An 11,797-nucleotide genomic window follows, 5' to 3' on the forward strand; every position below is an offset into this window, starting at 1 on the left:
GTGAGGGGGAGGGGATATTGTTCAGGAGGTAAAGGTAAAGTTTCGCAAATGCGTAAGTTCTGGGGATCTGATGTACACAATGTGACTTTTGTTAATACTGTGTTGTATGCTTGAAATTTGCTAGGAGAGGAGATCTTAAGTGTTCTCACTACAAAGAAAAAAAGAAAAAGAAAATGCTATCTATGTGAAGTGATGGATATGTTAATGAGCGTAATGTGGTGATATATCAAAACATCAAGCTGTACGACTTAAATATATACATTTTCCATTGTCAATTCTACCTCAATAAAGATGGGGGAAATCAGTTAGCATGTGAAAGGTAGAACAATAAAGTTTTTAGGAGAAAGCATAGAAAACTACTGCTTGGATATGGCCCACATGTTGTATTTGTGTTGGTTTTTTAAAATTAATTAATTAATTAAATCTGGCTGCACTGCATCTTAGTTGCGGCATGTGGAATCTAGTTCCCTGACCAAGGATTGAACCTGGGCCCCCTGCATTGGGAGCACAGAATCCTAGCCACTGGACCACCAGGGAAGTCCCTTGTATTTGGTTTATATGACTCTTTTTTTAAAAAAAAATTTATTTATTTTTGGCTGCGTTGGGTCTTTATTGCTGCGTGTGGGCTTTCTTTAATTGCGGTGAGCGGGGGCTACTCTTTGCTGTGGTGGGCGGCTTCTCATTGAGGTGGCTTCTCCTGTTGTGAAGCACGGGCTCCAGGTACACAGGCTTCAGTAGTTGTGGCTCTCAGGCTCTAGAGCGCAGGCTCAGTAGTTGTGGTGCACGGGCTCAGCTGCTCCGTGGCATGTGGGATCTTCCCGGACCAGGGCTCGAACCCGTGTCCCCTGCATTGGCAGGCGGATTCTTAATCACTGCGCCACCAGGGAAGCCCCTATATGACTCTAAAATCTTGTTTAATTTGTAGGTTTCTCCCTCTCTTCCTTTTTTTTTTCTTTTACAACACATTTTACAATTTAGCTGTTGAAGGAAAACGGTTATTGTCCTCTAAGTTTTCCATAGTTTAGATTTTGCTGATTGCACCCCATAGTATAGACCTATTTGGAATTCTTATTTGAACAAACCAACTACTTTTTAAAATTATGAAAAAAATTAAAAAATGAAATTATCAGGAAAATCTGAACAATGGGTATTTGACAATATTTTAAAAATTGGTGTTAATTTTTTAGTATGTGACAGGGAAATTATAGTGATAATTTTTAAGGGATTCTAGTATTTTAGGTGTACCCACTGAAACAAAGTAATATGAGGTTGCAAAAGAATCCAGTGGGGTGGGAGTGGGAGCAGTGGATAGTCTGGTAATTCCTTAACAACAGGCTCTCCAGCCCGGAGGTGGCAGAGAGAAGGAAGCCTTGATTTGTAGTATTTGCCAATTTCCATGATGTAAATACTCCCATCACAGTTGGTTGCAAACTCCCAGCAGTGTGTCACTGAACATGCAATTGGGAAGAAAATCAGTTCTTGGCAGGCAGAGCAAGCCAGATCCAGGACATCATTGATAGGGGGCAGAGGCGAAACAAGATTGGCTGTGAGTTGATACTGGTTGAACCTGGAGGATTAGTCCATGGGGGTTCATTATACTATCCTAATTTTTTAAATTGAGATGTAAGTGACATATAACATTGTATTCGCTTTAGGTGTACAACATAATGATTTGATTCATATATATATTACAAAATGATTACCACAATAAGTTAACATCCATTGCCACACAGTTACAAAATTTTTTTTTTCTTGCGATGAGAACTTTTAAGATCTGCTCTCTTAGCAACTTTCAAATAGACAATACTGTCTTATTAACTATAGTCACCATGCTGTACATGACACCCATCTAATTTTGAATATGCTAATTTTGTAACAAAAATTTTAGAACAAGGAAAAAAAAATCCTAAATCTCAAGATTAAATTTTAAAAAACTTCCAGTGTTATGAGTGGCCATTGCAAATAATGATGAACAAGAATTACATGTAGGGACTTTCCTGGTGGTCCAGTGGTTAAGAATCTGCCTTCCAATGCAGGGGATACAGGTTCAATCCCTGGTCCGGGAACTAAGATCCCACACGCCCGTGGGACAACTAAGCCCACGCCACAATGAAAGATCGGATGCCACAACTAAAACCCGATACAGCCAAATATATAAATAAATAAATATTCTTTTAAAAAAAGAATTAGATGTAATCACATCAGTGGTCCACGAGAGACGTGACAAAGTAAATTAATGACAAAAGGAAGAGCTATAATGTTGAGTGCCTACTACCTGATTGACCTGGTTTAGTGCTTTATAAGGAATAACTCGAGGGGCTACTATTATCTGTGTTTTACAGGAACTCAAGAGTAGAAAGCTGAACAACTTCCTTGGTCTACGATCACACAGCCATAAGTGGCAGAGCTGGGATTCAAATCCAGATAATGGGACTCTAGAGCCTGCGATTTAAAACTCTGACCCAAGACTCTTGATTCAGAAGAACACCCAAAATTGTTGTATTGGAAATAAACTCAGTGATGTTGCTGAATGATAGACAATCCGCCATCTAGGAAACCCTTTCCCCATCACTGGTTCACCCAATGCCTCCAGTAGACCAGTGCTGGACCTGCTGATGGCGACCAGGCAGATTGGCCCCTGTTCCCATGGAATACTTCTCTACCGAGAGGCAAAGTGCATTTCCAAAATGGGGATTTCATTGACATGGGGCTCAATGGGACCAGGACAGGGGGATTGCTAATATAAATTTCTGGGTTCGTTTTTTATCGCCATGCTGTTCTGGTAGTTTCTCTGCATAAATCTGTTGAGAGTAATTTTCTCTTTGTCACAGCACAGACTATTTTATCCACTCAGCAGATATTTATTGAACACTTACTATCCCCCAAACGCTGTGCTAGGCTCCGGAGTGACAGGAGTGAACAGAGTGGGAAAGCTCTGTCATTCTAGAGATTGAGACAGTAATGGTAACCTAATAAATAATCGAGGTGAGTCAGAGGGTCACAAGGTCTATGTAAAGTGACATGATGTGATGCGGTGGTGGAGTTGCTTAGAAAGATGTGGTCAGGGAAGGCTTCTTGGAGGAGGTGACACTGGAACCAAGACCTGAAGGGTAAGAAGAGTGTGAGGGTCTGAGGAAGGAGCTTGAGCCGCTGGGCACAACCCCAAGGAAGGCTGAGTGCCCTCCATGTCTTTCAAGCACACATTTTGAGACACAAATGTGCTTTTGTAATGAGGGTCTTTGGGGACTTACTACACAGGTGGTCTACGGCCTTGCATCCAGATTCCTTCCTTTCCTAAGTGAGGTTCTACAGAAATACACACGAAGAGCTGAGATTCTGGCCGAGAGGAGGTCGGACTTGAGGGTGGGGTTAGGAAGAGAGTGAAAGATGGAAAGACTCACATATCAGAATCTGGAATCAATGGCCTCCACCACAGAGCCCAGAAGAGCACCTGGCACAAAGTCATGAGTTTGGGGACGAAACACCTGGAGAGACAGGAGGGCGTTTGCGTCCATTTTCTCTTGAAATTGACGAGCTCATCAACAGGCTCCTCCAATAATAGGAAGGTGAGTGTAGGACCTCCCTGACCCCACCTACCAATACTGTTCCTCCACTCTGCTGCTTTAGAGACGAAGTTCAAGTCTGAGAATAATTGAGATCAGCTGCTAGAAATGAGGATCCATGGACCAGTAACAAGAATTGGTTCTGCTCTTTTTCCAAGAGGAGAGAAATAGCTAACGAAAAAATGTACTGTGACCCTGTTCCCCAAGGTTGGGGTACCTCGAAGGAAAGACAGTCTCTATTGAGTTGGGTTTCAGGGAACAAGGTCTCTGAGGAATGGAAAACCACACATAGGTTTGGGATTACTGAACAGACCCCGAAGCAAAGGTTAAGAATGCTTTTGTGTATGCTCATCATTTATTCCCTGATCATCTGGAATTTGCTTTAGAATTGTATAGATTGGCAAACTGGGGATATCATAGTAACTGATCAGTGGGGGCATTCTAAATTATGTTCTTGGGGTTTTATGATTTATTAGTGTTTAGCACTAATCTGAACATCTGAAGACCCATTTTAAATCCCATTGCATTTCGTAAATCTTTAGTTATTCAATATTTCTCCCTCTTTCTTTCTTTCCCAATTATCAAGTAGCCTTTGGTGGCAGAGTCCACAATGACAAAATTTTTCTGATGGCTCTCAAGATTGTAATGTCTTAGATTCCTTAGGTTTGATGAACCCTTTATATAGTTTCATTCGTGTGATTTGATGCTACATTTGTTCTCTTAATTTCAAACCAAAACCTTTTTTAGTATCAGATCGCAAATAGAATGGCCACTAAAAAGCTGTAGATCAGAAAAATAGGGGCTCCTAAAGAAAAAAACGGTAAAAAGGTGAGGGAGAAATCAGACTGGTTTTAAGGAAAAATTCAAATTTTCTCGCCTTCTCAGAAAAACAGAATTATTGTCACGGAAACAGCTAGAATAATTCTTATTTGTCTCTAGGAACCAGAATCCAATGAAGAAATGAATACATTTCACAAAAGTGAAGAGGCCTTTCCTTAATTAGTAACTGGAAAATCTAAAAATCAGCAGGTAATCCAGGTTAAATGCAAGCGACAGTACCTGATAGCATAGCATTAAACCTTTACCCATAAAATTATAGTTCATTGTACAATCAGTTGACAAATTACCCCATAAAGAATTCCATAATTGCTTCTGTCCACAACTATAAACATTTCCATTATCATCATATAGAGGTTCAAATATTCTTATGACAGTTTCAGCAATTAACTGAAGTCATAATAGTAGCTTATCATTTGTCTTAAGGCTTTTACTTTTATTAAGTAGTAATAGTAGCGGAGACACCATGAGGTCCCTGCTGTGTGCCTGCAACAAGTTCAATCAATGAAGGTTCAACCCTCGATGAAACCTGTCGTGTGCTCAAAGTAAAACTGTCTTACCTGTGCTTACCAAAGGGGAAACGTGGGCGGCGGGTGGGGAGACATAAATTAGGAGCTTGGGATTAACATACACACACTATTATATATAAAATAGATAACCAACAAGGACCTACTGTATAGCACAGGGAACTCTACTCAATATTCTGCAATAACCTATATGGGTAAAGAATCTGAAAAAGAATGAATATATGTCTATGTATAACGGAATCACTCTGCTGTACGCTTGAAACTAACACAACATTGTAAATCAACTATACTCCAATAAAATTTTAAAAACAGAAACAAAGTAAAACTGTCTTCTATTTCTTTCTCTATAAAAAAGGATTTGTTGGGCTTTCCCTGGTGGCGCAGTGGTTGAGAGTCCGCCTGCGTGCCCCGGTCCGGGAGGATCCCACGTGCCGCGGAGTGGCTGGGCCCGTGAGCCATGGCCGCTGAGCCTGCGCGTCCGGAGCCTGTGCTCTGCAACGGGAGAGGCCACAACAGTGAGAGGCCAGCGTATCGCCAAAAAAAAAAAAAAAAAAGGATTTGTTTTACACCTATGTACCGCAAATAAAAATTTAACTGATGTCACTTTTTTTTTTTTCAATTAGGAGTTTTAAATTCAGACATAGAATTAACTCATACTCACATGTCATCAAGAGCTTTTCCAGGTACAATTTAGTGTGTCTTCTGAAACTCTAACCTTCACTGTAAGAGTTTAAATTCAAATGAGTCTTGAGAGTTAGTCTCTGCCCTTGTCCTCAAAATAAGCAATTGTGACAGATTTTGCTTTGGGTTTGTCAAAGCTGGTTCCACCAGTTGGTAGGATTAAGAGGAATGTTGTCATGTTGGGCTTGGTTCTGGCTCACTTGGTTCTTCCCCAAAATGATATTGATCCTTTGCCTCCTGACCGTGGTGCTTGATGTATTTTACAAAGTGAGAGATGAACTGAATCATAGCAAACAGGATTCAGACCATAGCAAGATGCGTTTAGGGACAGAATGCAAAATGAATATCACAAAATTGGTCAATATGATTCCCATTTAACAGGTCAAAAGAGAAGATACCTTCAGTAGCTCATTGGGGACTGAAAAGGCATTTGAGAGCACTGGGTCCCTTCCTGGTTGCTTTGCTTGTTTGTTTGTTTTTTAAGGCTTTGGAAGACTAGTAATAAAAGGACACTTCCTTAATATCATTGTTTGTGAGAATGGATCCAACAGCTAGCAATACCCTTAACATTCTTGAAGCCAGGAACAACAAAACAATTTACTCTCATCACTGTTATTTAATTTTGCTCTGAAAGGTTGCACTTCTAGTACAATTAGACAAAATAATAATAATAATTGGAATTAAAAACACAAGAAAGTAGAAGGTAATATTGTCATTATGTGTGGATGACATGATTGTATAGCTTAAGAAAATCTCAAAGAAGACTTACTAAGTGCAGTATAATATAAAATTAACACGAGCACTGGGCACTGATTTAATAGTCACCTACTATATGCCAGTAAAAGCTAGCATCAATGGAGTAGTCACCATGGGCCAGGCACTGTTTAGTACTTTGCTACTCATAAACTATACAACTATAACCATAAAATTTTATACTTACTGAGCGCTGATTATGGGCTGGGCCTTGTCAAAATACTTTAATACTTTTAACAATTGTAAGAGGCTTTAAATCCTATTTGTGTCGTAAGATACTTAGATTATTAACAATATATTACTAGATATATTTATATAGTATAGTTTACATTATAATCACACCTATAGGTGAATTTTACATATTAGATATTATTATATATTAAATCATATATAATTTATATTGTACATTATAAATTTTATTTTATTACAGATTATTAGTAATGGTTATATTTTTATATTACTACATACTGATATAACTTTTCACATTATAATTACACATGTATAAGGTGATATATTACCAGTTATATATAATTTATCATACCATACTATATTTTATGATATAGAGTAATATTTATTGATAATGTTACATTACTACATATCTATATATTTTATATCATAATTATATGTGTATAATGGGGTATAATATCACACATTAAATTACATGAACTAAATTACATTATACTACATTACATTATGTTTTAATCCCACCATCTATGGAGAATGAAACAGGCACAGGGAGGTGTCGCCTGGCGGAGGTTATGAGGCTTCTGGAGCTCCCATCCCACTCTGGTTCCAGAATCCCTGCTCTTTTATTTCTGGCCCCGCTGCACGGTGTGCAGGATCTTAGTTCCCCAACCAGGAATTGAACCCATGCCCCTTTCAGAGGAAGCTCCCAGTCCTAACAACTGGGCCACCAGGGAGGTCCCCAGAATCCCTGCTCTTAACCTCGTCTCTCCGCCCTCTCTGGAACCGGCTGAGCTCTCCGTTGGCTGTGGGAAGCTTTGCCTGCTCTGCCCCCTCCACGCCTTGAAAGAAACAGAAATGGTTCTGCTGACGGCCAAAAGCTCCATGAGCGTGTCCGTGTGTGCCTGTATGTGATTTTAAAATTCCAAATGGTCCCATTCTCCCAGCTACAGGGGACTGAAGGAGGGAGGAACAGGTGGAGATGCAGGGCACCTGCGAGCACAGAAAGGGGAGTTGATGCCATCAGATTTCTTCCCTCAGGGATGTGAGGAAAGAACCACACTGAAGCAGCCACCGGGTGATGGACGCTGCAGAGGAAGCATTACAGGGGACCCAGGTAGGGGCAGCTGGACCACTTTGGAGCTGAAATCGTAACCAGGAGCACGTTGGAGGAGCCAGATGGCCGAGCTGGTAGAACGGAGCTGATAGACAGGTAAGCAGAGGAGCCGTGAGGAGAGAGCAGAGGACCTCCAGCAGAAAGGGCGAGCAAGCAGCTTCGGGGTTCTCACCCGCCTCCCAGGTCCCATGCCTCTGCGGTCGGCCTCATCTCCTTACCTGGATTCCCCTCGGCCACCACTCAATTTCCCCGATGCCCGACACACACACACACACACACACACACACACACACACACACACACTTTGATTACTTTGAGGGAGTCTCCATTTCTTGCAACAATTAGACCCACCCTAAAACCACTTGATGGACTAGGTACAGAATAAATATACTCCGAGCCTAGAGCATATATACTAACAAAAACCTCATACAAAGTAAAACTGGAAAAAGACACCAGTCACAACAGCAAGAAAAATTATAGAATACTTAAGAATAAACGTAACAAGTGCAGGATTTTATTAGATAAAAACTAAATTGGGACTTCCCTGGTGGCGCAGTGGCTAAGAATCCGCCTGCCAAGGAAGGGTACACAGGTTCGAGCCCTGCTCTGGGAAGATCCCACATACCACGGAGCAACTAAGCCTGTGTGCCACAACTACTGAGCCTGCCCTCTGGAGCCGCCGAGCCTCAACTACTGAGCCTGTATGCCACAACTACTGAAGCCTGCACATCTAGAGCCCATGCTCCACAACAAGAGAAGCCACCGCAATGAGAAGCCCACGCACCGCAACGAAGAGTAGCCCCGGCTCACCACAACTAGAGAAAGCCTGCGCGCAGCAATGAAGACCCAACGCAGCCAAAAGTAAATAAAAAAAAAAAAAACAACTAAGTTTACTGAAATACAGAAAGGAAAATTGGAATAAATGAAAAAAATAATCCCTCCTTGGCTAGGAGGACTCCACATTTAAAGATGACAATTCTCTCTAAACCAACCTCTAAATGTAATGCAACCTCAGAGTACCGTTTTTTTTTTTTTTTTTGGCCACACCAGACAGCTTGTGGGGTCTTAGTTCCTCGACCAGGGATCGAACCCATGCCCCCTGCAGTGGAAGGGCAGAGTCCTAACCACAGGGCCACCAGGGAATTCCCTCCCCTGATTTTTTGAAAGCTGCAAAATTATGCTATAGTTCATCTGGGAGAATGAATCATATAAAAGAAAAGCAGATGAAATTCTGAAAATGGAGGTTGTGGACAGACTTGCTTGACTAGCTATAAAACACATTCTAAATATTATAAACATGTTATAAACAGAGCATTGGAACAAAACGGGAAATCCAGAAAAGAGGCCCAAGAGTATGGAAATCTAATATATGATCCAAGTGGCATTTGATTGTATTGATCAGGATTCATTTGGTTACATGTAACAGAAACTCAAGCTGAAATAGCTTAAGCAAAAGGGGGGTTGAACGGAGATTCATAACACTCTAGAAAGATCAAGGGTGGATATCTGCATCATGGATTTATTCTCCCAGGGTTTTTTTTCTCATGTAGTGACAACCCTGTCCCACGCCCCAGCTCTTCCAACTTCACCATCAAAAATGGACTGAGGGCTTCCCTGGTGGCGCAGTGGTTTAGAGTCCGCCTGCCGATGCAGGAGACACAGGTTCGTGCCCCGATCCGGAAGATCCCACATGCCGCGGAGTGGCTGGGCATGGGAGCCATGGCCACTGAGCCTGAGTGTTCGGAGCCTGTGCTCCTCAACGGGGGAGGCCCCGTGTACCGCTTAAAAAAAAAAAAAAATGGACTGAGAAACAAGCAACAGGCCAAGCAGTGTACCCTTTGGCGTGCTTCCGTTTGTATAAAAAGGCTGCATGCGTGTGTGGTGTTGGGGGAAGCACATATATTTGTTTGCATATGTTTAACCCACCCCAGCAGGATACATAGTAAACAGGTATTATTGGATGCCTCTAGGGAGGAGGTACAAGGCGAGAATCTTTTTCCCCTTATTGGACCTCAGGAAAAGAGTTAACGATGGTCCCCAGGTTGCAGCCAGGCCATCACTGGTCTGTGCAAGGTGCCTTTTGTTTTACCAATCTATTTATTCCCTTTTAGCTGCATTTCCCTTCCCATCATTGACAGCAATTCCAGTATGTTTGATGTGCATCCTTTTGTGTGTATGTGTCCTTGGGAAAATGTGTAGATCGTTCCGGGCACATTTTTACCTATTCTTTTTTTTTTTTTTTTTTTTTGGCGGCCCATTAGTGTTTTGGCAGGATCACATAGTGGCTCAATTTTTTCCTTTTTTTTTTTTTTTTTTTTTTTTTTGGCTGCACCTCACAGCATGCGGGATCTCAGTTCCCCAACCAGGGATCCAGCCTACACTTCCTGCAGTGGAAGCACGGAGTCTTAACCACTGGGCTGCCAGGAAGTCCCCGGGGCACATTTTTTAAAAATTAAAACAAGTTTACATATTAAAAAAGTACAATCACAGAAAAAGACATATCAGATGTCATTACCTATTTTGAATTTGCATGTGAATTTAATATTGAACACGTTTTTTTTTTCTTAAATAAATATTTATTTTATTATTTTATTTTATTTATTGTTTCTGGATGCGTTGGGTCTTCGTTGCTGCACGCGGGCTTTTCTCTGGTTGCAGTGAGCGGGGGCTACTCTTTGTTGCAGTTTGCGGGCTTCTCATTCTGGTGGCTTCTCTCGTGGAGCACGGGCTCTAGGCGCACAGACTTCAGTAGTTGTGGCACGTGGGTTCAGTAGTTGTGGCACACGGGCTTAGTTGCTCCACGGCATGCGGGATCTTCCCGGACCAGGGATCAAACCCGCGTCTCCTGCACTGGCAGGCGGATTCTCAACCACTGCACCACCAGGGAAGCCCTGAACATGTTTCTTCTTAACATACAGATATGATTTCAATATTTTGAAGAGACCACATGCATTTAATCAGCATTTGTATTTGTCCAGTGAGTTTATAACTTTGGATTTGACAAATGTGAAAACTGAAAAAATGTATGCCAACAACAAACGAAATGATGTATTTAGGATTAAATATGTGTTAGTTACCGTGCTGGGTACTTTTATGGTATCTCATTAGTCCCTAAATAATTAGATGATCAACCAGCACCAACAAACTTGGATTCGGATTAACCCCCAAACTAAACACAGACACATACCAGACTTCACCCACCACTCGTTAGACCTTCAAATTTTACTTTCAACCGTCTCTTATTGCTCTTTTATCCTCCTTCGGGGATTACAGTATACTGTGCACCAGTTTCCAATAATCCCAGTGAGCTCTGCTTGCCGACCTTCCGGCATTCAATTTTTAAAAATAGATTTGGACCGATTTTTAATTTTTAGGATTTTTTTGAAGTATAATTAATACACAATGTTGTGTTAGTTTCAGAGGTACTGAAAAGTGATTCAGTTATGCATGTGTATATATATATATATATATAAATTTTCAGATTCTTCTCCCTTATAGGTAATTACAAAACATCGAGTATCATTCCCTTCAGTCATTCAATTCTGTTCATCAGAGAAGCAAGTTGGTTGCTCTGCGGAGAAGCAGCAGTTACAATATTCAAATTCCATTTTTCATATTTATCTCCAGGAATCTTCAACAGAACTTTCACCATATCAAACCAGGAAGAGTTTATCAAATATTTTTGCAGCAAGAGCTTTTCAGAACTGCCCTCTCTGAATTCTCTATCCACAACTGCCCTTGACCTATTTTGCAAAATATTTATTTATTTATTTATGGTTGCGTTGGGTCTTAGTTGCAGCACACAGTGTCTTTCATTGCAGCGTGCGGGATCTTCGATGTGGCATATGGGCTTCTCTCTAGTTGTGGCACGTGGGCTCCAGAGCGCGCGGGCTGTCTAGTGGTGTGTGGGCTCAGCAGCTGCAGCGCAGGCTTCTCTTTAGTTGTGGTGCACGGGCTCAGTGGTTGCGGCACATGCCTCCACATGCCTCCACATGCCTCCACATGTGGGATCTTAGTTCCCTGACCAGGGATCGAACTCGTATCCCCTGCATTGGAAGGCAGATTCTTAACCATTGGACCACCAGGGAAGTCCCTGCCCTTGACATATTGATATAAGGATGTGACAATCATTCCTG

General features: G+C 41.5%; 1 non-coding gene across 1 annotated transcript; it reads right to left on the minus strand.

Annotated features, from left to right (window-relative positions):
• Nucleotides 1-464: 464 nt before the first annotated feature.
• TRNAG-CCC (transfer RNA glycine (anticodon CCC)) lies at nt 465-537 on the minus strand. The gene has a single exon. It is a non-coding gene; the product is annotated as a tRNA-Gly (tRNA).
• Between the last annotated feature and the right edge of the window lie 11,260 nt (nt 538-11,797).

This window comes from Lipotes vexillifer, unplaced genomic scaffold, assembly GCF_000442215.2.
Source record: "Lipotes vexillifer unplaced genomic scaffold, Lipotes_vexillifer_v1.1 scaffold524, whole genome shotgun sequence".
In the NCBI taxonomy this organism is placed as follows: Eukaryota; Metazoa; Chordata; class Mammalia; order Artiodactyla; family Lipotidae; genus Lipotes; species Lipotes vexillifer.